The 22,938-nt window shown below is 43.3% G+C and overlaps 1 protein-coding gene across 2 annotated transcripts in view; it reads right to left on the bottom strand.

Moving 5' to 3' along the window:
* Positions 1-22,938, bottom strand: part of SLC10A7 (solute carrier family 10 member 7) — a 249,557-nt gene that overhangs the window by 3,026 nt on the left and 223,593 nt on the right. The gene's annotated exons all lie outside the window — the stretch shown is intronic.

Genomic DNA, 22,938 nt, shown 5'->3' with positions numbered 1-22,938 from the left:
CTGTCATCAAACTAAAGACACACTCCAATAAAACCGGAATTTTGAACTGGGTCATTATCATCTTTCCCCCTGAATGTATTCATAGGGAATGTCTCAAACACATAATCAAATCTTTCCATCTTCCTTTCACTACATAGCTCTTCCCAGAACAGATTAAAGCTGAAAAGGTGATCAGTGTTCCACGGCACCAATAATTCCCACTGCAAATCAGCAGCCTGTCTACCGAGGAGAGGGGAGAAGAGTTGCTTCTCAGAAGGCTGAAAAATAATAGTAAGGAAGAGGTCCAAAATGGATCCTTCCGTGCTTAGTAGTGAAACAGACTGCTGGTGTTTAGGAGGGAGGCCTGCTTGACACCATTTCAAAGTCTCAAAAGTTCACTCTTGAGAATCGAAAGGATATGGTAAGATAACATATGATATACATCGTTATAAGTAGGAGGATACTTTTGCCAAGTGAATGTTAATAAAGTCTTTGCCCCTTCTCTTTTGGCCAAGGATCCCAAAGCTCTTTACGAGCTACTGTGTACGGCAAGTGAATTCTACGATGAGTGCTGAACGTTTAAGCCCCACAGTGAAAGTCTTAATGGAGCTCAGGTAAATGAATACAGCTTTGTGAATCTACCACTCTATAATACCAAGGGCAAAGTCTGCAGATTTTGTAAACAGCTGCCTATGTGTGTACCTATTAGGCTTTTATAACAGAAATCAGACACCGGCAATTTGACTACTATTACCAATTGTTTCAATGTGGCCCAGTTGTCAGAATTCCTGTGTATGTATGTCTGCTTTTTCAACGGAATGGCTTTAATAGCTTAGCTTCCTTCTTGTTTCTTTGAGAACAGCCTCTGGAAAGGACTCAAGGTCCTAAACATGCACAATGATGGCACATAAATAACTTTTTATTATAACCCACTGAGGAAAGCTCTGCTTTTTCAATTATTTTTACTTTCTAATAAATTTCAAACCTTTATGCAAAAATGTATTTCATAGCCGCTTTCTTTTTCATAGCCTCACAAATCATTGCCATAAACTGAAGACACTTAACTCATCCCCAACGATCTCTCTCTCACAGCTCTGAAAGGACATGCTTAGATTTTTGTAGTTTCTGTCTTCTAATAGAAAAAAAAAACAAAAGAGCTTTCTTTTTAAAAATAATATACTTCATCAGGGGCACCTGGGCGGCTCAGTCGGTTGGGCATCCGACTTCAGCTCAGGTCATGATCTTGTGGTTCGTGAGTTTGAGCCCTGCATCATGCTCTGTACTGATGGCTCGGAGCCTAGAGCCTGCTTTGGATTCTGTGTCTCCCTCTTTCTCTGCCCCTCCCATGTTCGCACTCTGTCTCTCTCTCAAAAATAAGTAAACATTAAAAAATTTTTTTAAAAATATACTTAATCAACTGACAGTTGAAAAGCAGCATCTGATATTACAGTCCTGGGAAGTTCTTGCGACAAGAAAAGACCGGAACATTCTCCTCCTGTTTCCAGGAGAGATTATTTGGCCCAAAGGGATGATGTTAAGTAGCCGGTGGGTGCAGGTGGAGTCAAAGTAGGGCTGAAGGGAACGAATAGAAATACAGAGACATTTGTCCCTGTAAATGATCAGAGCAAAGATTCTGACCCAAAGTTCGAGGACCATGGCTGCTGGGCTAAATCACCTGAGTTACCCTTCTTTGGCAAAGACTCAGGCTCTGTGTCTTTCTTCAGCAAGCTTAAGTAGGCTCTGAAGGGAAGCCAGAGATACAGTCATGGGGCTGCTGCTGCAATAAATAAACAAATAATTGCTGCAAAGAGGCATCTCCTCAGGCCTTGCCTGAGATAGGAGGCATCTCAGGGCAAGCCACATCAGAGGTTCACCTTAGTGTGAGGAATTAGGTACAGAGATGTGGCAGTAATGACGATGAGAATTTTTGTTATGCAAAGAGTGCTTACTACATGTCACGTGCTGCCAAAGTGCTCTCCCATATTAATGGAATTAAGCCTCCCAATAACCCTGGGAGGCTGATGAAAACTATTGTTTGCACTATTTTACTGATGAGGAAAGAGACACCTCGTGGTCAGGAAGCTTTTCCAGGTGGGGGGGTCTGAACTGCAACCCAGGCAATCTCGTGTTCCAGTTCTCTGGGCTAGGTAAGGGTCAAGGCCTCCGAGGTCTTCAGTTCAAGATGCCATGGGGACAGCAGCTTCGTTAGGCAGAAATGGAACTTTTTGGTATGTAAATGCTTTCTAGTCCAGAAGTTCTTTTGGAACTCATTCCCCTTGGATGCTTCCCAGAAGCACTTCCAGAAGAAGACGTCATCAAACTCCCCTGCCACCCATACCGGATGTTCCTGTGATTTCACATGCTCGAGGAGCTAGGTGATGGCTAGGACAACCCCAGTAGTGTCAAGGGCACACGGACGGAAAGATGGAGCCAAGCCTTTACTCGCAGGAAGCTTCCAGTGTACAAGTGACCTTCTACCTTCACACCATTTGTGTGAAGTTCTCTTCTGGGCCGGTTCTTCAGCTCCTAGATCTAATCTTCAAACACACCCTTCTGTACACTGCTCCAGGATGGGGCTGGGACTCTGCAAACATCACCCGTCCTTGGCAGCCGACTCCGTGGATGGTTCTGCCAACCGGGGCACTACAGGAAGGCTGGAGGAGGAGGAGCTTGGGGCTCCTGATGGCCACAGCGCCTTCAGGGAGCAGCAGTGGTTGGCTCCAGCAGATAGGTCCTTGTGCCCCTCCTAAGAGGCCTCAGCCCCCATTTCCTCCTCTAAGCTTCTAGGCTCTGACAACCCACACTTCTTCCCTTTGTTCACCCAGCTCCCGCTGCTACCTGTGGTTATTACTCCTTTTTTGTCCTCACGGTCCCCTTTCCCCACACTGTTTACTCTTTTCCTACATGAAAGAGTGTTTTCCCTTTTTCCTGATGGACCTGGTGGTACAGACGCTTTTCTTATGCTGCCTTGTAGTGCACATATTCACTCCTCACGAAGAGAAGGGGTCCGTGATGACTAGCAGCTGCCACGGACATGTGTCGGGTTAAACAGGGATTTCTTCTCACTTTATGTGCCTGCAATACCCCCTTGTTAATCATTAATCACATTTCCTATCACTATCACTCGAAGTGACTAATGTTAAAAATATGATTGAACATGATGTAATAGAGGAAAAAAACTTAGCTTCCAGAGATCAGGGCCCAAGTCCCTTTCACATGCCCTCGCTTACTCTTGTATGGCGGATGTGCATCTCCGTCTCCTGGTGAGGGGAGGGGGACCCCAGCAATTCAGGTCATATGTTATTCATTTCCGAAATCTTCATTTTCTTTCAGTCTCTCTCTCTTTTTTTTAATGTTTATTTCTGAGAGAGAGAGAGGGAGAGAGAGAGAGAGAGTGCAAGCGAATGGGGGAGGGGCAAAGAGAGAGAGGGATACAGAGGATCCAAAGAGGGCTCTCCGAGCCGACAACAGCGAGCTGGATGTGGGCTCGAACTCACGAACCAGGAGACCATGACCGGACCAAAGTCAGATGCTCAAATGATTGAGCCACCCAGATGCTCTCTTTCCTTCAGTCTTAAAATCCACCTTACTTTTCAATCATTTGATTTCTACTTTCCTTTTCAATTATTCGAGTTTTTTCTCCAATCTCTTATTTATCTCCATCTTTCCATCTCTCTTTTTCCCTACTGTTCTTTCAGCCTCCCGCCCAACTCTAGTAGACCCTTCACTCTGCATTTTCATTTCCTCGAAGGTCAGTGTAGAAAGAAATTGGGAGAAGCAGAGCGAGGGTTCACTTTTCCATGTTGGAGTGTCTCATGCTATGGTGGCCATCACTTGGAAGCAGTGAGGTCAGTACGTCAGTTCCAGGGCATCTGTGTCACGTTGCCGGCACTATTAGGATGACAACGCAAAATTCAACAGAGACGTAAGGAACCTGTAAGAGCCACGATTTCCGTCAGTTGGTCATGAACTTGGCAGAACGCAATCTTCAAGCCAAATCAGAACACCAGCAGTGGCTCTTGTTCCAGAAACCTATGTCATGCACCACCTTCCACCCTCTTTGCTCACTTATTTAATAACTCGCTCGATCATTCGTTCATTCAGTTAGCACTCATGGAACTGATTAACTGCTCTGTGAAGGAGTGAGGAATGCCGGAATGGAATGTGACATAACCACACTGGTGGCTTCCCAGGCACCCCTGTGACTGCTCACACCTCCTTCCCATAAACTTCCTTCAGGGCAATCTGCTCTCCACTGCATTCCCACACTATGTCCCACAACCACACGAAGGTCTCTCTGACTTGAGGTCTGTTCTGTCGAAGCTATTTTCCACTCTGTGGCCAGAGTGAGCACAAAATCGGGTTACATCAAATCCCTCAGGAGTTTGTCACATAGGGGAGACTCCTAGGTGTGGTACACAAGGACCCTCCTGACCTGGCCCCTGCCCGTCCCTGTGTGTCTCACACTCCCCCACTCCTCACTCTGTGCTCCAGCCGGGAGGAGCTCCTCACTGCCCTCCTCACCCTCCCTGCCACGTGCCCAGGCCCCAGCGCTGTCCCCCAGCCTTTGCACTCGAGCTCCTTTTGCCTGGAATGCCCTTCACCCACTTCTCAAGCCCTCTCCTCCAGTGGCCCTCAGTTATTAAGTCGCCTCCTCTGGGATGCTGTCTTCACAGTCGCCCACTGGCCTTCAGGTCCTCTCCACTCTGTGCTCGCCTGACCCGCAGCACATTCCAGCCTCGTGCTCACCGCGAGTACTACCACTGCCGGTCCTTAGGAGCTGCCCTCACTAAGGTGGCAGCTGAGGGTCAGCAGCTGTTTCCTCTTCATCTCTGAGCACATAGTGGGTGCTCAAAAGGAGTGTGTCGAGTGAATGGATTTCTATTTTTCCAGATCCCACCATAAATTTACCGTGCAGACTATCACTCCGTTTTCATTATCTTCTTTAAGTAGGGGGAAAAAACGGCAATAATTAAAAGAAAAAAACAAACTTACTAGAAAGAGTTTTCTTTTTAAAGTAAAATTTAAATATAGGACTCTTTTCATCTTGCTATCACTGCAGTAATCTAAATGAAGCAAATTAATTTTAATGCTCCCAGGTACTGATTCTGTGTCACCATGGTTGACAGGATCCAACTAGACTTTATGAGATGGCATTTGACTTTATGGAAGTGAACACTATGCCTGCATTTACAATTTTACGGGGGCTTTAAGCTGTCATGCTGAAAAATGTTTATAAAACATTAATCAAAAAATGCCTCTTTAATACAATGCATTGTCTGAAAGATGTTAGAAGGCGCATATTGTAAATGGATTCTTTTTCTGACTAAAGTAATTTCCACCAAAAGCATTTCCCCATTGCTCTACAAGTACACTGTGTGGATAGATAAAGAGCACTTTCCCAGCACATTACTACCTGCTCCAAACACTTGGGAAATCAGTAATGTACAGCATGCCATATTTCCATGTCACACATGACACATTCGTCTAAAATTATCCAACAGAGTTTGACACTGCGGCACATTCCATAAGCAGGGCTTTCAACTGACATCTGCCAAGTAGGAACTTCAAGTGAGAGCTTTCTTCTTCTAACAAGCGAGTAAGGGGTTTCTTTTATCCTATACCCAGGATGGAAAGGATAAAACAATACGTACAAGAACAAGTTTTTTTTTTTCCTTCCTATTTTAAAAATGTTTATTTTATGTTCTCTGAATTAGAAAATTCCCTTTGTATTAGTGTTCAAGCTTCAACAGTTTCTATGTTCTATTGGATGGGCAGTTTTTAATTGTTCCTTGGGAAACATTTATCTTTCCAGATTAAACATGGACCTTGATTTAGCCCACACTGAAGGCAGAAGCCTGCTCTATTGTTCGCGACATAAAAACTACTTCATATCATAGTTCAGTTTACTTACCTGTAGGTGCACAATGTTCTCACCATCCGTCCATCCACCCATCCATCCATTCCTTCGTTAAAATATACTTTTTGGGCCTCTGCCCTGTGTGAGTCACTGTTCTAGGTGCTGACCATATAAGGTCAGCAGCACCTCCAAGGCCTCTGCCTTCCTGGGGCTCACCTTCCTGTAGCTCTTGCCCTGATACCTCAGCTTTCCTCCGCCAGAGGGACAAGTGTCAGCATGGTGAGCGTAACCCGTTCTGTCACTGGCTTCCCCAGTTTCTACAACTCAAAGTTTGGGAATTATCTTCGACCAACCCCATTTCTCTTCTTACCCCTAGATCAAGCCACCGAAATCTGTAGATTCTTTCCTCCGCCTGCCACCCCCCTTCCCCCTCGGTTTTCACTGCCACCTTCCTAATTCCGTACCTCATAAAGGCAAGCTGAGATTACTCTTATAGCCTCCTGACATAACCCATCTTCAGAGTCTTCCCTTCATCAATCCTCCAAACCACGGCCAGATTAATCTTCCTACAACCCACATTAATTAAAGCCAATACCCTGCTCAAGAATTACAATGACTGTCCAGTGCCCGTTCATCACATTCTCTACCTATTCAACTTCAGTGAAAAACAGGTACTACCAGCACCATTTTGTAAGTGCTTACCGCGTGCAAAGTGCTTTGCCTGCATTATCTCATTTAATCCTTGCAACAGCCCTATGAAGTGGGGGCAATTTTCCCATTTAGGCATGAGGGAACTGAGGTTGAGAGCAGTTAAGTGGCTTGCATGACATCATGCATCATGCATTTCAGTAGAGGCGGAATTGGACCTCAGTCTATTTACTTGTAATCACTGAGCTATGCCAACTCCATTAAACCAAACTTTCAGTTGTCAATTGCAGTTCTCAGCTCAGGTCTAGAACTTTCTTGTCTTTGTGAAAGCCCAGCCTCTGCTGGATCTTGCCCTTTCTCTCTACGCACCTAAATCCTATGGGTTCATTCAGGCTCAGCTTTATATTTCCTCTACCGTGAAGGTGGCCTCCCTACTGATTTCTTCCTCTGTTGAGGCAAGAAGATGCTCTTCCTCCTGCATCAGATAAACTAACATTTGCTTATGTTGCCATTATTTTCTTTGGTGTAGGTTTTGTTTTCCCCTGACCATAGGTAAAGTATAGCATTCTTCTTTTAAACTCCTGCAGTATTTAAGCACAGGACTGGTACTTAATAAATGATTGATTACTTAAGAATAGATACTAAAGTAATGTTTCCTATTTAAGAAGACAGGATATAGAACGCATAAATACTAGCTGCTTCGCTAGATTGCAAAGAGAGTGCATTCACACACTCCTTGGGGAGAGGACTGTATTTCCTAGGACAAAATACACTTGCTATTGCAGGAAGGAAAGAAACTGGACTGACTGAGGAACACGAAATTTGAAACGAGTACTAAATTGTGGAGTAGGAGAGGAAATATGTTGGAAAACAGCCTCTGCGTCCCTCGAAGTCTAATATGACACTCACATTCCCACCTAGCAAAGATAGCGTGTATTCCAATCACCTGGATCACTTCCTGTCTTTTAGGGGTTCATTCACCTGAATTCACATGACTTGTTTTCCATTTAAATGCTTTCTCAGACTTTTCACTGAGGTTTGGAGAGAGCTCCTGGCAAATCTGGAATCCAGTTGCTTCTCTCTTCCGTTGTCATGGTGATTTCCCACTTTTGTTTAGTCTGTTCTTAGTTAGAAACATCCATAAGTTTACTATCTAAATGTCCTACACATTGTTATTGAATTCTATCTCTTCCTCAGTGAATCTCTCAGAAAAGCCCATGTTTGCCTTTAAAAGTCATTGGGATAGATGGTCTCCCCAGTCATAATATAACCCAGGAAGGCAGTCGCTGTTTAAGACACTCTTCTCCCACATCACTAAATGCCAATCTCTGTGTTCCCTTCTCACACACGCGCGCGCGCGCGCGCACACACACACACACACACACACACACACAGAGTCTTTCTCTTTAGAGACAAGTACTCACAAAACGTCAAACTCACTGGCACTAATTTATCTCAATTACTAAACAAGGGAGCAATTACATGCCATTTCTAGAGCACAAAATGATACCATGATAAAGTGCAACAAGGTTTAGAATTTGGTTAGAAAAGGCTTTCAGGTGAGATTTACCTAAAGCGAGCTAATTTTTAGTAATATAGCTGTCATTTTCATGCAGCCATTTATAATTTATTATATCCAGTAACCTACGTGAGGCAGGTCAGTGTAGGAGTTAAGAAGCCCGACACAGAAGTCAAAGAGCCCTGGGTCAGCACGTGCACCACTTCCCACCTGTGTGACCTTGGTTGGGCAAGTTATTTAGCCTCAGTTTTCACATCTGTAAAGTGTACCTACTCTGTAGGTTTGGGGCTTTTGTCTTTTTTAATAGACAGTAAGTGAAACAATGTACAAAGTCCATTATGTGTCAGACAATCTTCTAGGTGCAGTGAATAAATGGGCAATCGCCCCCTTCCACTGCCTTCAAGGAGTGTATGCTGTTACTCATTTAATAGGGAGAGAAGATAGAGGATACCAGGCCAAATCAAGGCAAAGAGCAAATTCCATGCAGTAACAAAATCATGACACACGGCGGCGAGAAAATGCAGCACGGCTGTCTAGGGAAACAGTTGTTAGGCAAATGGATTCAGTGAACATTTGTGTTATTCTGATTTTTGTCTCTTGTTTGGAGGGGGTAAAACGAAAGGCCATCTGCTTCTAGGTTGAATGGTTATGGCTTGGCTTGTTAGAGGCCTGCTAGATCCGTCAAGAGCTACCCTAAGGTGTGGCCTTTTGGAGCAGCTGCTATTTAGTCTGCACAGCCCCCAGAATTCTATTCTGCTTACAATCCTGGCTATTCTAGAACTCCTCCCCCAATCCCCTCCCCCCAGCCTTCCAAACCCATCTGGAATGTTCTGAAGGCTGGCAAGTCAACTTCCTGCAGATTCCCTCAGGACTGCGGACAGGATGTCACAGATCTTCTCCTCACTCCCATCTAAATAACTGGTCTTTTGTGCAAATTCTCCAAGGTACTTTAATATGCAGATTACACTGCCTCACCCTTGCCAATGATTTACATTTCACTTTCCTCCCCGGTCTTTTTGTGTCATTCCATCCTTAACTGCAATCTCCTGCCCTATTATCTTTGGCATTACCCCACCACAGCATCAGAAAGCCTACTGCTGCTTTATGACACACAGAAGAAGACATTTTTGTCCTTTTTTACAAAGAGGCATCCAAAATGAGGTACAACTACATAACATATGCAGATAGGAGCTCTCTCGCACTTTTCCCAGTGTCCCAGTGGGTTCACGGAACCCACATAGAAGTCGAACATTTCCAAAGTGCTCAATACAAAGGCAACAACAGCAGCTCCGGGATCTCTGACGAACCCCCTTGGCTAGGCCTCTGGCAGAAAAACACGGCAATCCTGCACCAGTTCAACAGATATCTACAAATGGAATTTTAATTTCTAACCTCCGAAGCCCAAAATATGTCATAGGGTTATCTCTGTAGCTGGCGTACGAGAGGGGAAGGGACACTTTACAATCCACACAGGAGACGTCAGCAAACGTGCGTCACAAACTGGCCTCAAACACCCCCTCTGTTTTCCTCTCAGGGGCTCACGCTGCTCTCCGGCCACCCTCCCCTCCACACTTAGGAAGACTTTAAATGTCAGATGTCTTTTCTGATGTGAAACTTTAGACATTTATCCTTCATCTTTCAAAACCGTAATTCAAGAATATATATATATTTTTTATCCAAAAGGGAGAATGAGGTCTGCAAGAGCAGGACAACTAACAAATATAAGGTTACAAACTACACATCTAAGGCCATTATTAAGAAAAAGGAACCACCTTTCCAGTAATCGAAAGCTTTAGAAATGAGAGAGCAGTATCCATGTTTCAGTCTTTCAACAATCCCACCTCGTACAGAACTTCAGAAGTCATATCTGGAGTTCATAGATTTTTTTTTTAAGTTTATTTATTTATTTATTTTGAGAGAGAGAGAGAGAGCGAGAGAGAGAGAGAGCACACACTAGCAGGGGAGGGGTAGAGAGAGAGGGAGAGAGAGCATTGAGAGAGAGAGAACGCGCATACCAGCAGGGGAGGGGTAGAGAGAGAGGGAGAGAGAGCATCCCAAGCAGGCTCCACACTGTCAGCGTGGTTCGAACTCATGAACAGTGAGATCACGACCTGAACTGAAATCAAGAATCGGATGTTTAACCAACTGAGCCACCCAGGTGCCCCATTGAGTTCATGGACGTTTTTGATCTTCATTTGTGTGTTGGAAAGGCACTACAGGGTACAGAAGACAATTACACAGGGCTTGCTATGTGTCAGGTACCATTCGGAGAGTGTGCAAACATCAGTTCATTCACTCCTCATGTTTACAGTGTGAGTAAAGCTACCATTCTTGTCTCCACTTTTCAGATGAGGAAACTGAGGTCGCCATCAGTACAAATTTCCCCAAGGCCACGCACAGCTGGTGACTGGATGTAGCTGGGATGTGAATGCAGACAGACTGGCTCCAGCCTCTGTGGTCTTCAACCATACTCTGTGCTTGCAATGCCTGAAATGCTGATTTGTTGGGGTACTTAGGAACCCCAGAGAAAAGAGATGCTTGATAATATTAACATCGAAAACAGAGGGTGAAACCTAAGAAAAATAATATTTACACAAGAGAAGTCTGAAAGGAAAAGAGAGGTACGCCTTTCAACAAAGGTGCCTATGTGACCGGCCTTTTACTTGCTTCAAATGAAAGGTGGCTTATGATCATTTTTGGCCCTTTAGGAAAATAATAGATTGTGTTTTAGTCTTCAGTTACCTGGGCTGTAATCCCATCGCTTTGCTGAAAGTTTTATGTAAATAAAGATGCAAGAAAAGACCAAAATGAGCAGCTGGTGTTATTTCTGTTCTGAAACAGGTACGTTCTGATTGGAAAAGACGTTTAATGAATGGCCTGAGCCGACTCACCAGATGCTGACAATGAAACATTTAACTCTACCAATTGAAGGTTTCTGCCTCGGAAGATTAGGTACACCTTCACCTGTCTGACAGCGTTGTAGGAGTAATTAGCAAGCAGGGAATTCAAGAATGAATTAAAGAACTGAGCCACGGAGGCTTCATTCAAACGCCAGCTGTGTCTTCCAGGATGGGGTCACCATATTTACGGAGACAAGGTGGGCAGGAAGTAGATGGACATGACTTTTTTTTCCTTTTCTAGGCTGTGAAGGAAGAGTCTTCTGTCTTCTTATGAGAAAATCTGGCTAATATTCATGCTCACAGGACACGAAAACATCAAAAATAGATTGAGGCTTTCGTATGACAAAAATAACACAAGGTCATCAGAATATATTTAACATGATCACCAATACAGAAGTGGCCCCTGGTTCAGAACAGAACTCACCGGACTCCAGCTCTGGAAAGCCTTGCTTAATTTTACAGAAGTTTTTAGATGTGTTTTTATATAAATGAAGAAAAACACTCCAATCTTTTCTGTCCGAGGCACATCAGAGAAGCGGATGGATGTGACACGTGCTTTCGTGGATTCTGACACAGCCCCCACCCTCTAAACTTAGTGCTCCCTAAAATTTTGCACTGATAATGCTCTTAACAGTGGACGGTGGAACTTCTGGAAGGCTTTCAAGTCTTAGTTAAGTGGTATATGTGATCAGCTGTGACCCAAATGCACATTATTTTTTTAAGATACATTCTTTCTTTTGTCAACATGGCTGTTAATCACCCTCTGGCAGTAATTTTCTTCTTGATGATACAATGTTTATGATGAACATCAACATCAGAAGAGATGTCTTCTGACTCAAAAAAATTAAAGAACTGACACAAAACAAAGCAGTTTTGATTTGGGGATTAGAAATTAGCATTATTTATCTTTAAATCCAACTGTTTTAAAAATGTTCACTCAGGTTTCTGTGGTTTAACTTAGCTTGTCCTGCTCTTTATTCTGAATATATAAAAATTGGAGAGTTAAGGCCTCATTTAGAAGGCTTTTAGGCAGAGGAAGAAATTAAGAAAGCCCTTGGAGCCATTTCTGGAAATAATGATGTTTATCTAATCTCCTCAGTTCTCCTTAACCTCCGAGTACTTCACACATCTAAGAGAATTGTGGTTTTCACAAGTCAGTACAGACAAATGGCCACTTTTATCAACAAATCAGTAGGGATAATCTTAAATTGCAGTCTTCAAAAAAAATTTTTTTTAATGTTTATTTATTTTTGAGACAGAGCACGAGCAGGGAAGGGGCTGAGAGGGAGACACAGAATCCAAAGCAGGCTCCAGGCTCTGAGCTGTCAGCGCAGGGCTTGAACTCAGAAACCGCGAGATCGTGACCTGAGCTGAAGTCGGACGCTTAACTGACTGAGTCACCCAGGCGCCCCCTAAATTGCAGTCTTTTTGAAACACAGTAGTGCATAAATGCACATAGATGCAGAAAGTAGTCTGATGCGGTAGTTCTCAGCCCCTGCTACACATTAGAATCACCTGGGTGGCTTTCAGGAACTATGATGCTGGGTCCATCCTGAGAGATTCAGAGGTAATCGCTGTGGGGAGAGGTCAGGGCATCACGGTTATTGGACAGCTCCCAGATGATTCTAATGTGAGCTGGGCTGAGAAGCCAGGTCTGGTAGAAGGGGGGAGCAAGAGGACTCTGGAGGATGCTGGAGGCAGACAGATGGGCCCGTATGCTGTAGGCTCTGCTCTTTAGTCACTATGTGGATTGGGGTAAATTATCTGACCTCACTGAAGCAGAACTTTCTACCTTGGACAGTGTGCTTAATAATACCTACTGTGCAGGGCTACTGTGAAGCTTACATGAGATAAAGGCAACTTATGTGCCTAATACAGTGCCTAGCATTAGCAGATAAACAGCGGGGCCTTCTCCCTTTAATGTTTCAAAGTGTCTTCATATCTACTTTCTGATTTAATGTTCCCCTCAGCCTTATAAGGCAGAAGAAAACAGGCCTGCAAGTTTGGATGTCAATATGTTTGGCTGATTTAGAATTTCAGATCATTTTATTAAAATAATTTCATATCCTCTCTAACCTCTGGAGTGGCTCAGGGCTCAGTCCTCCGAGCTCCTTTCTCCTCTATCTCCATAGTCCTTAGTGACCTCATCCAGTCTGAGAGCTTAAAATAACCTCTATGTGATGAAAGCCCCACACTTACAAGGCCAACTCTCCATTGGATGTTAAGAGATCTCAAACTTAACATGTTCAAAATGGAACTCTTGACTTGCCCCCACATCCCTCTTCAGCCACCAAAATCTGTTCCTTTGCCATCTTCCCGAATCCAGTAAATGGCAACTCCATCCTTCCAGCCCCTCAGGCCAAACACCTTAGAATATCTTTAATTCTCTTTCTCTTATAAGCATATCTAGTTTATAGGAAGCCCTATAGGCTCTGCGTTCAGAATATGTCCAAAATCCAATACCACTCCCACCTTTGAATTGCCTTTGACCTTAAACTCCTGTCTGGATTAAAGCTTCTTAATTGGCCTTCCTGTTTCTCACTGTTGTACCCTTCCATCCATCCAACCCCAGGCTTTTATTAACACAGCAGCCATAGGGATCCTTTCAAAGTGGAAGCTGGATCTTGTCTACTCAAGATCTACTAGTGTACTCAAAACCTTCCAATGACTTCCACTCTCATCCTGAGTAAAATGTAGGTCCTTACAATGGCCAACAAGGTCTTACACAATATCACTCTCCCTTCTCCTACCCCTTGTACCATGTCTCCTATAGCTCTCTCCCTCACTCATTCTGTTTCTTGAATACTGGCCCCCTCCTCATCCTCCAACTTTCCAGGCACACAGTGTTGCCCCAGGCCCCACACCCTCCCTGCTCCCTCCACTTGGAATCTCCTTCCCCTAAATACCCATGTGACTTGCTCCCTGTTTCCTTTAGGTCTTTGATCCAACACCCTCTTTCAGCCTAAAACCTTCCCATCTCCACCCTGGCACTCCTTATTTTCCTTCCTGGTTTTATTTTTCTGTATAACACTTAACCATCATCGGATATGTTCTATGCTTAAGTGTCTGTTTAATCCCACTAGAAAGGAAGCTAGATAAGGGCAAGAACTTTTTTTGTACTTTGTTCACTGCTGCAGTCCATAGGACCTGGAACAGGACCCAACATATAGTAGGCACTAAAAAACACTTGGTGAGTGAATGAACGAATCAAGAAAATTGTGTTTCAAAAGCACCTTTTCATCGGCACCATTGCTTCCTGTTTTTGCACTCACTGCCAGTGTTGAGGGTTTTTTTTTTTCAATATATGAAATTTATTGTCAAATTGGCTTCCATACAACACCCAGTGCTCATTCCAAAAGGTGCCCTCCTCAATACCCATCCCCCACCCTCCCCTCCCTCCCACCCCCCATCAACCCTCACTTTGTTCTCAGTTTTTAAGAGTCTCTTATGCTTTGGCTCTCTCCCACTCTAACCTCTTTTTTTTTTTTTCCTTCCCCTCGAGGGATTTGTTTTTTATTAATATTTAGAACGTCTGCTCTAGCAGTACTACAGTGCTTGCACCAGAATAGACCAGTCGTAGCACACAGAGAACCAGTCCATGGTGGGAACGTGCAGCAGGGGCAGCTCTGAGAATTGTCGCTGCTACAGTATCGTTGCCATGCTCAGCTTCAGGAGAGATGACATTCCAAATGAGCTGGCTTTCTGAGGCCTCGGCCTCTTCTGAGCTGTGTCCAATTTTACGTCTCCTCTTGCCCCCAAGGTAGCTTGTCAAAAACCCACCTGGTACCCCATGGCTTTAAAAAGTGGGCAGCTAACTCTAACTTCTGGCTGGAGTTGTCTGGATGGGGCTGTAGATGGGGACAAGGAGGCTGTGGGTGTCCCCCTTGTTTTGCAGCTGCAGGCTCGTTTATTCCTCACTGTAAAGGAGCATGGAGCTGGCTGTCATTAAATACACACAAACTGGTTTATAGTGTCTGGCTCAATTAAGGGAACTTCTGGAAGAGACACAACCCAATAAATAATTGGAGAGATGCAACTCTGAAATGACAAATGTTATTCACAGGTCTCTGTTTGCAAGTGGAGATTGAGAGATACGAACTTCAAGTGAATGAGATCTTCTGGGTGAGCGTCTTCACTTTAAACACGGTAAACAGCTGCTGTCCTGTGATGCACATTTTAGTACTGCTACAGGCAAACTTTCTAAATATGAATAATAATAATAGTAAAGACCAAACCCCTCGGCAACTGACAGCGAGTGTAGAGATAGCAGGAAGCACTGGGCCAGGGGCCGCTGTCAGCTCTCCTGGACGGGGCGAAGGCCTCCTCACAAAGGACAAGCTCCAGAACGCCACAGCGTGTTCCCCTCACCTCTCGTGGCGTTTCCCTCTCAGAAGCGTGGCGTGTATATGACTGCGGGTGCGTGATTTGGTTATTAACGGGTACAATTAATCTCTTTAGAGCTACTTCCATGACTGGTGGTTTTTTACTTTGAAATAAAGAAAACTGGGAATTATGAGTTTCCACTAACTTAATGCCACTAAGTCGACCTTCAAAGCATGTAAGGTAAGGTACGGAGTTTTCAGTGCCACTGCAAGCCCAGTCCAGCGGCAGTGCAGCTGGTGCAGGTAAACGACGGCTCCTCTTGCTCCCGCCCCGCCACCAAGACTGAACGAGCGGTGGACGGCTGACACACCATTCTCAGGTATTTCTAGAATCCTGGGTGGCGTGATGGAAAGGACCTGGTCTTTGACATCAGAGACCTGGTTTTAAATCCCGATCATGCCCTCTGCCAGCTATATGATCGGGTGATCTAACCCTACTCCCCTCAGTTTCCACATCTGCTGAAAAGGAGGTTAAAACAACTGTCTCAAAGGGAGCCCACCTCAAAGTTGGAGGTTTTAGTGAGGCAGGGCTTGTCAAGTACCTAGTACGGTCGTCTGGCATAGATTCAGCACCACCCAAATGATTGTGATTAGGGTTTCGATTATGGTTAGAAAGAGCGCTATGAGATAGTATTGTGGAGCTCAGATTTAGTAGTTTACAGGACTGGGCAGGGAAGGGGCTTGCCACTGAAACACCCAGGGTGATGTCAGAAGCATTCCTACAACTTTTGAGAATGGTAGCTACTGAGGATTGCCACAGGAACTGAAACTTCCTACCTAGGGTGTGGCCAAGACTCCACTGGCCTTCATCTGTCTACAGATTCTGGATAAGGGCTTGTGGTTCTCCTCTCCTCTCCCCCCTCCCCTCCCCTCCCCTCCCCTCCCCTCCCCTCCCCTCCCCTCCCCTCCCCTCCTCTCCTCTCCTCTTCTCTCCTCTCCTTTCTTCTCCTCCCCCCCTCCCCTCCCCTCCCCTCTTATTTTCTTTTTGAATCTTTCCATGGTATGAATTACACTATAAGATTTTGGGGGGGAAATTCATATCTATTTCCTTTCATCAAGGGACTTCTATATGGACAACCTTCGAATACCAGGCATGCTGAAATTATTTTTAATATGCTTAAACTTTACTTTCAGCTTAAAGAAAGCAAGCCTCACTTCTGGAGGCTTCTGGAGTGAGCACTGGGGGTGTGGCTGCTGAGTGAAGGGTTTTCCTCTGCTCAGGCTATGCCTTGTGAAATACTGGCATACTTCCACATCCAAAAGCTGCGCTTTGACCACATTCATACAAAGGGAACTCAAAAGGCCTTTGAAGTTCAGGCAAAAATATAGGTACAGATTGGAAAAACAGGAGCAAGTTTTCATCCTTCCTAGACATAACCACAATATCACACACTGGAGCCATGGAACGAGAAAGTGAGTGGCCTTGAGAAATCAGTGTCCAAGCCTACTGAGTTGTTTGTAAAATTTTATTTTCTTAGAGTACTTGGGAGTATGTCATGAGCATCTGTCCTAAGTATCTCCTTTTGGCTAATAATGAAATAAAAAGTGTCTACAAGTGGGGCACATCATGGCCACACTAAAGTCAAAAACAAACACAAACAAACAAAAAAACCCAAACAACCCAAAGCAACCAAGCCAGGCTGACCCAAACTAGTTTCCATTACCATCAAAAAGCACTTACACAAAATTTGCCTGAATGCTCTACTATGTCAAACACTTCCCTAAAGGTCTGGGCAGGTGAGCCAGCATTCTGGAAACTGAGAGGTGATTCTCGATGCATGTATTATGATACCTCTTAAACTTTTGTGTGCAAAATACTCTTTTTTGGTGTGTTTCAAAAATCGAACTTCAGGGTCTTATTCTTAAAAATTCTGAATCAGATGAGGTGCAGTAATCTCTTTTTTTCTTCTTCTTCTTCTTCAAAGGAAGTGACTTGCTGTAATTTAGAGGGCCACCCTTGTTGAAATGTTGATCTTAAGGTATCCCTCTGAAGGGCTCAAGATTCTAAAGCTGAATACCTTTCAAAATCAGAGAATTATTGAATGCTAGAACTAGAAGGGCCCCAGAGATCATCTCGCCTAAACTGTTCATAGCTAGTAGCCCACAGGACTGGTACTAGAGCACAATACTCTCTGTAGAACTGTCGTTACAGCACAGCACAGCGGCTGAGGGCGAGACCTCGTGTAAGTTCTGGCTCCGCCTCCTGGGTCATGTGACTTGGGCAAGCTGCTGATCACTTAGGAACCTCACTTTCCTTATCCAGGATGATGGCGGGAGTGATGTGAGCTGGTGTGTGTAAAGGACTATTGGGAGGTGACCTCCACCAGGTTGGTCACGCATAAGTTCCAGATTCTTTCTGGCAGATAATGTGTAGTGGCCACAGAAATAATTTTTTTAATTTTTTTTTTAGACGTTTATTTATTATTGAGAGACAGAGCGTGATAATGGGAGGGGCAGAGAGAGAGGGAGACACAGAATCCGAAGCAGGCTCCAGGCTCCGAGCTGTCAGCACAGAGCCTGACGCAGGGCCCGAACTCACAAACCGCGAGACCATGACCTGAGCCGAAGTCGGAAGCTTAACCGACTGAGCCACCCAAGAATTTTAAGAATGGGTGAAGATGAGCTAGGCCCCCACAAGCTTGCCAGCAGGTTTGAATGAAAGTAAGCTGCCACACATACAGGTGTTTTTAACTCAACACATATTCGTAGTCACACATAGAAACAGTTTATACAACCTATCCTGTCAACTCAAGGGCCCGGCTCTGACTTTTCAAGCGCTCTCACTAGCCCCTCTCAAAGCACACATGGCTACGTTCCAGCACAGGATTCCATGACCCTTCCAGTCAGCCTCAGGCAACCACACATCCTCCTAATAGTAGTGGGGCACAAAACCATGTAGGGATAAGCCTCCAGCACAGCCCGGAGGATTTCATATTCAAGCTACTGGGTTTGCTAGATTCTTTGAGGCAAGTAGGAAGTGTCTCTAAAGTTTTCAGGCAGTATACTTATTAGAGTGCATTTATAACATTTATCGTGCAAAGTAACAAGTCAGTAATTTCATCAATACAAACCCATTTCAGAATTCATTATACTCATTAGTGAAATCTCTGGTTGACAGAGATACAGATCACAAAAGCATGTGTTATAGCTGCCTCTGCAGTATTTCCTTTCTGATAAAATAGTAGCCGAACACTCCGGTGAGAATTTTCCATTAGAGCAACTGGCTGTCCCTAGAGCTGAACTCTGAACTAACTAGTGCCTACATGATCCCACACTGGACACAAAAGTATTTTCAAGTAAATTACTTCATGTAACAAGCACATAGCACAGTGTTTGCCTATTAAGTACTCAAGTACTGTTAGCTGTTATTTTTATTCCCACTACTATTGAAAACATGATGCATAGAGACACAATTAAAAGGTAAATCCAAAAAAAGGTACAGAGACTCTGTAATATAAGCTGGATTAATAAAAATCTAAATGCAGGTGATCTTATATTACCATAAATCAAGAATTATTCTGAGTCTTAATTTAGCTCTGGTTTCCACATGGTATCAGAAATTTGGGTTAAAGTTCAACTGAAAAAAGACAGTGGACGCTGAAGCCTATATGGTAACTATTTGAGGAAGGGGATAAAATCTTACCAAGAAGGTATAAGGTAATAGTTTCCAGCCTTGGCTTATGACCCATTAATGAACTGCAAGTCAATGTAATGGGTTTTATCTACCACTTGGATAGAATATGGAATGCATCATATAAAATAAGAGTGAATGGGGTTTTGTAAAACTTTTTACACACAAGCAATGTGTACTCGATGACACTGTAAAATGTATCGCTAACTGTAGGTTGTTAATTTAACACGTTTGACAGTCTCTGGCATAGGAAACGAGGAGGAGGGGAAATGTGGGTAGCAGGGCACTGATCTCCAGGTGAACAGCTCCTGGCACATCATTAAGATTAATGGTACTTGAGGGTCAGGCTAAATAAGACAAAACAACAAAGAAGTTTTACTATTTTTCATTTCATACTTGCCGCCTAGAACCTGGGAACTTCTTAAATCTTTATTACCTAAGTCTAGATGTATTAGCAACGATTTTCAGACACCAAATTCAGAATCAAAAATTCAAAGCAAAACAATCCACAAACCTCTGAGAAACAGAAGCGTACCACTTTGAGCACTTACATTTCTTTCTTTATATGGATCAAAAAATGGTACAAAATGACAGATGCTCCCTCACTTTTCTTCAGCGCAGTAGCAAAATCTACTCTGTCTATAATTTCAGTGGCATCTTTAAGAATCCGTCAAATGCAGAGGTCCCTGAACTGCCTTTCCTTATGGAACTGTAACTCCAGTGGCAAACCACAGGACAGATACATATTTATGGCTACGACCCAGACACAAACTTCTATTTTCTGTCTCTTCTCTGGACTTCTCTTTCCATTTTATAGTTTATTGTCATACAGCACTGTGGCTCTTAGTTTGCAAGAAAAAGTGCAGACAGTGATGCCTCATGTGAAATGGAGAGGCTGGCTCATCAAGACTCACTTTAAATAGAATATAACCTTTTGTTACTATAGAAGGTAGAAGGAATGAATGCCAGTTTCTGACTGGGCCGCATGGAAATATATGCTTCTGGGAACAATTATAGATATTAAGTATTTAAAACTGTTTTATAACTTGCAATGTGATCAGAAGTGATTTTCTTCCTTAAGCAATTAATAAAATAATTCAAATTCACACCAAGAATGCACATTTACAATATTTGGAATCAGTATAGTACTTTTTGGTTTTCCAAGTGCTTTCGTATCTTATTATCCAATGCAGTTCTGGAAATCAGGAGGCTGGGCATCCAGTCTCTATTAGTTATATGATCTGGGGGTAAGTTTGTAAAAATTTTCCATGCTCTCATTTCTTTGTAGGCAAAATAATGTTACTGACCTGCTAATATTCAAGGTTTTCGGGTCATATGATTTAATGAGCTCAAAGCTTGCTTCCCAATTGTGGGGCAAGTTTTATTAAGGTAATAGCCTCTGTTGGGGCGCCTGGGTGTCTCAGTCGGTTGAGCATCTGACCTCGGCTCAGGTCATGATCTTGTGGTCTGTGAGTTTGAACCCCACGTGGGGCTCTATGCTGACAGCTCAGAGCCTGGAACCTGCTTTGGTTCCTGTGTCTCCCTCTCTCTCTGCCCCTCCCCTGCTCACACTCTGTCTCACTCTCTCTCTCAAAAATAAATAAACATTAAAAAAAAAAAAAAGATAATAGTCTCTGTGTGCCAAATAGAATCACAGATAAGCCTTAGGGGAAAAGAATAGCAGAAGTGAAAACTTTTATATTTCAATCCCATTTCCTCTTGAGAAAATAATGCAGATGTTATTAAGTGATCTTTCCAGCCCAAGTTACGGGTAATCCTGTAGCATTCTCCAGTAGCTTCCAAGGAAAACTGAAAATAAGATCCGTTGCAGACTTTGTTTCTCCTATGAAACTCTTTGGAGGGTGAAGCTATTTTTTAACCTCTTTTGGAAGAAGCAAAAGCCGTATTTCTTTTCCTGCAATAATGTAACATTATTTACACAACCGTTCGTGAGCTCTTTTCCCTTTCACACACAGCAGGGAAGCGGTTCTAGAAAGGAAACAGTCACTGAGCACAGACTCACGGAAACTTAAGCCTGGGAGGAATGTCAGGTATCGTTTTGTCCATCTTCTCATTTTACAGATGAGGAAACTGAGGCCCGCAGCAGTTACATGATTTGTTCCAGCTTTTGGTGAGATCAATGGAACTGGAATCCAGGCTAGAATCAGGTATGTGTTCTCTCCACTCTGCAGAATCCCAGGTCTACCAAAGAGTTATATTCTTTTTGCTTAATGCATAGTTTCTTGTCACAATTCAGCTGTGCAACTGCAACCATAGATTCATATAGTGAAGTCTAAACAGTGTGAGGGAATCCCTGCCTTGATTCGCCCTTGTCCATAGTGTCTATAAACGGTAAGACATATGGTGGGCTTTTAATAAGCATTCATCATGATTCTCTAAACTTTAAATAGCATTCTTCCACTTCAGAAATGCTTCTGGAAATAAATGACTGAGAATCTCACAACTGACTGTCAATAGTCAGTTGACATGCTATGGGAGTATGTGCTTTCATTTTGCTATTTAAAAACATTAAAAACTAATATAAACTTATATGAAGGGATCTCAACCCTCCTGAAACATTCTCTTTTGAGGTGTCTTGAGAATGTTTTTCACATGCATTGGAACTCTAGATAAGCAAAGTGATTTGAACACTCAAGAGAAAAAGATAAAATAAAATAGAAGTAAACTACTAATTCCACAGAGTATCTTGGATCGAATTTCTTTCTGATGAGATCTATTGACTGACTGTGCACTGAGCCGTTGTTAACCAGGGTATATACCGTTCTTCAATCTCTGCTACGTAAAATACCTTGTCATTACCCTACAAATATCAACATCAAACTAGAGGAGAATTTGGGAGAGTTCACAGCTCTTAAGGCAACCCACTGCAAGGGATGCTGTCTTGACAAATATAAAATTACCTCCAACCCTGAGCTAAAACTACAGGAGAGCAGCATGCAAGCCCCGGAGTATTGTTTTAGATGAGGCACAGTGATAGCTCGGTGCTTCCTTCAGGCCTCCTCTTTCTTCCTGAACGAACTCCAGGGAATGGCATCATGTCAGGCTTTCCAGATGGATTATGTGAAGCCATAGCTCAATGTCATTTTCAATAGGAAGCCTCATAATTAAAGGTCAAATAGTCACTTCATCTGCAATCAATCAATAGAAAAAGTACTAATACGAAGAACTAATCAATCAATGGCAAATGCACTAATAAAAGCAATGAATCAAATTCAGCATCTGCGTAGATGCAAGTACACTGAAGAGATTGAGACAGGGCAAAAGCAAGAACAATAAAATAAATTGAAAGGGTATGTACAAGAGAATATTCAGAAGGCTCCTCAAGTGAGGGTTTTCATCTGTGGCTCATTAGTTACCTGGGTACCACTTGGTCTACAACGATTTATTCTTAAATACAAATACTACATATAATAATGAATGGTATTTCATAAGGCTTACTGAATGTATTCTATCTGAGGTGTTAGATGTGTGTGCACATTTGTTGCGTGTATGTAAAATCACTAGAAGAAATACTTTGGTAGTGATCTCACAAGGGTCAGATATACTTTCTCAGTGCCAAAGAGATATATTATAATCTATTATATTTTATCTTTGTGTGAGAGGTGAGAGATAGTATAATTCTGAGTGATATGATCTGAAATATGTTCCTCGCTTTCTGGAATGTGAATTTTTTCACAATTAGTGTGATGTTCTTCCACTTCCATGCAGAGAAGAAGCTCCCTTAGGATAATTACTATCATTGTCATGGCAGATCCTCTATACCAGTGATGTCAGGTCCCCAATAGAAGGGAACGTGCATTGCATCTTGTGAAAACGGATACGGTAAATTCATAGGCCATTCTAGTAATACTGAGCCAACACCCTTCGCTACAGGTAAAAACTAGGGTGTTGCTGGAACAAGGGCAATCCATGTCACCTCCCTGAGATAAGGGAAGTAGCAAAGAGGTAAATGCTGCCTAGGAGACTTCAGGAAGGCAGCCAGATATGATCAAGCCGGG

The sequence above is a fragment of the Acinonyx jubatus genome, chromosome B1 (assembly GCF_027475565.1).
Source record: "Acinonyx jubatus isolate Ajub_Pintada_27869175 chromosome B1, VMU_Ajub_asm_v1.0, whole genome shotgun sequence".
NCBI classification, from domain to species: domain Eukaryota; kingdom Metazoa; phylum Chordata; class Mammalia; order Carnivora; family Felidae; genus Acinonyx; species Acinonyx jubatus.
The sequence above is the reverse complement of the archived record's forward strand: the minus strand, read 5'-3'. Positions and strand labels throughout refer to the sequence as shown.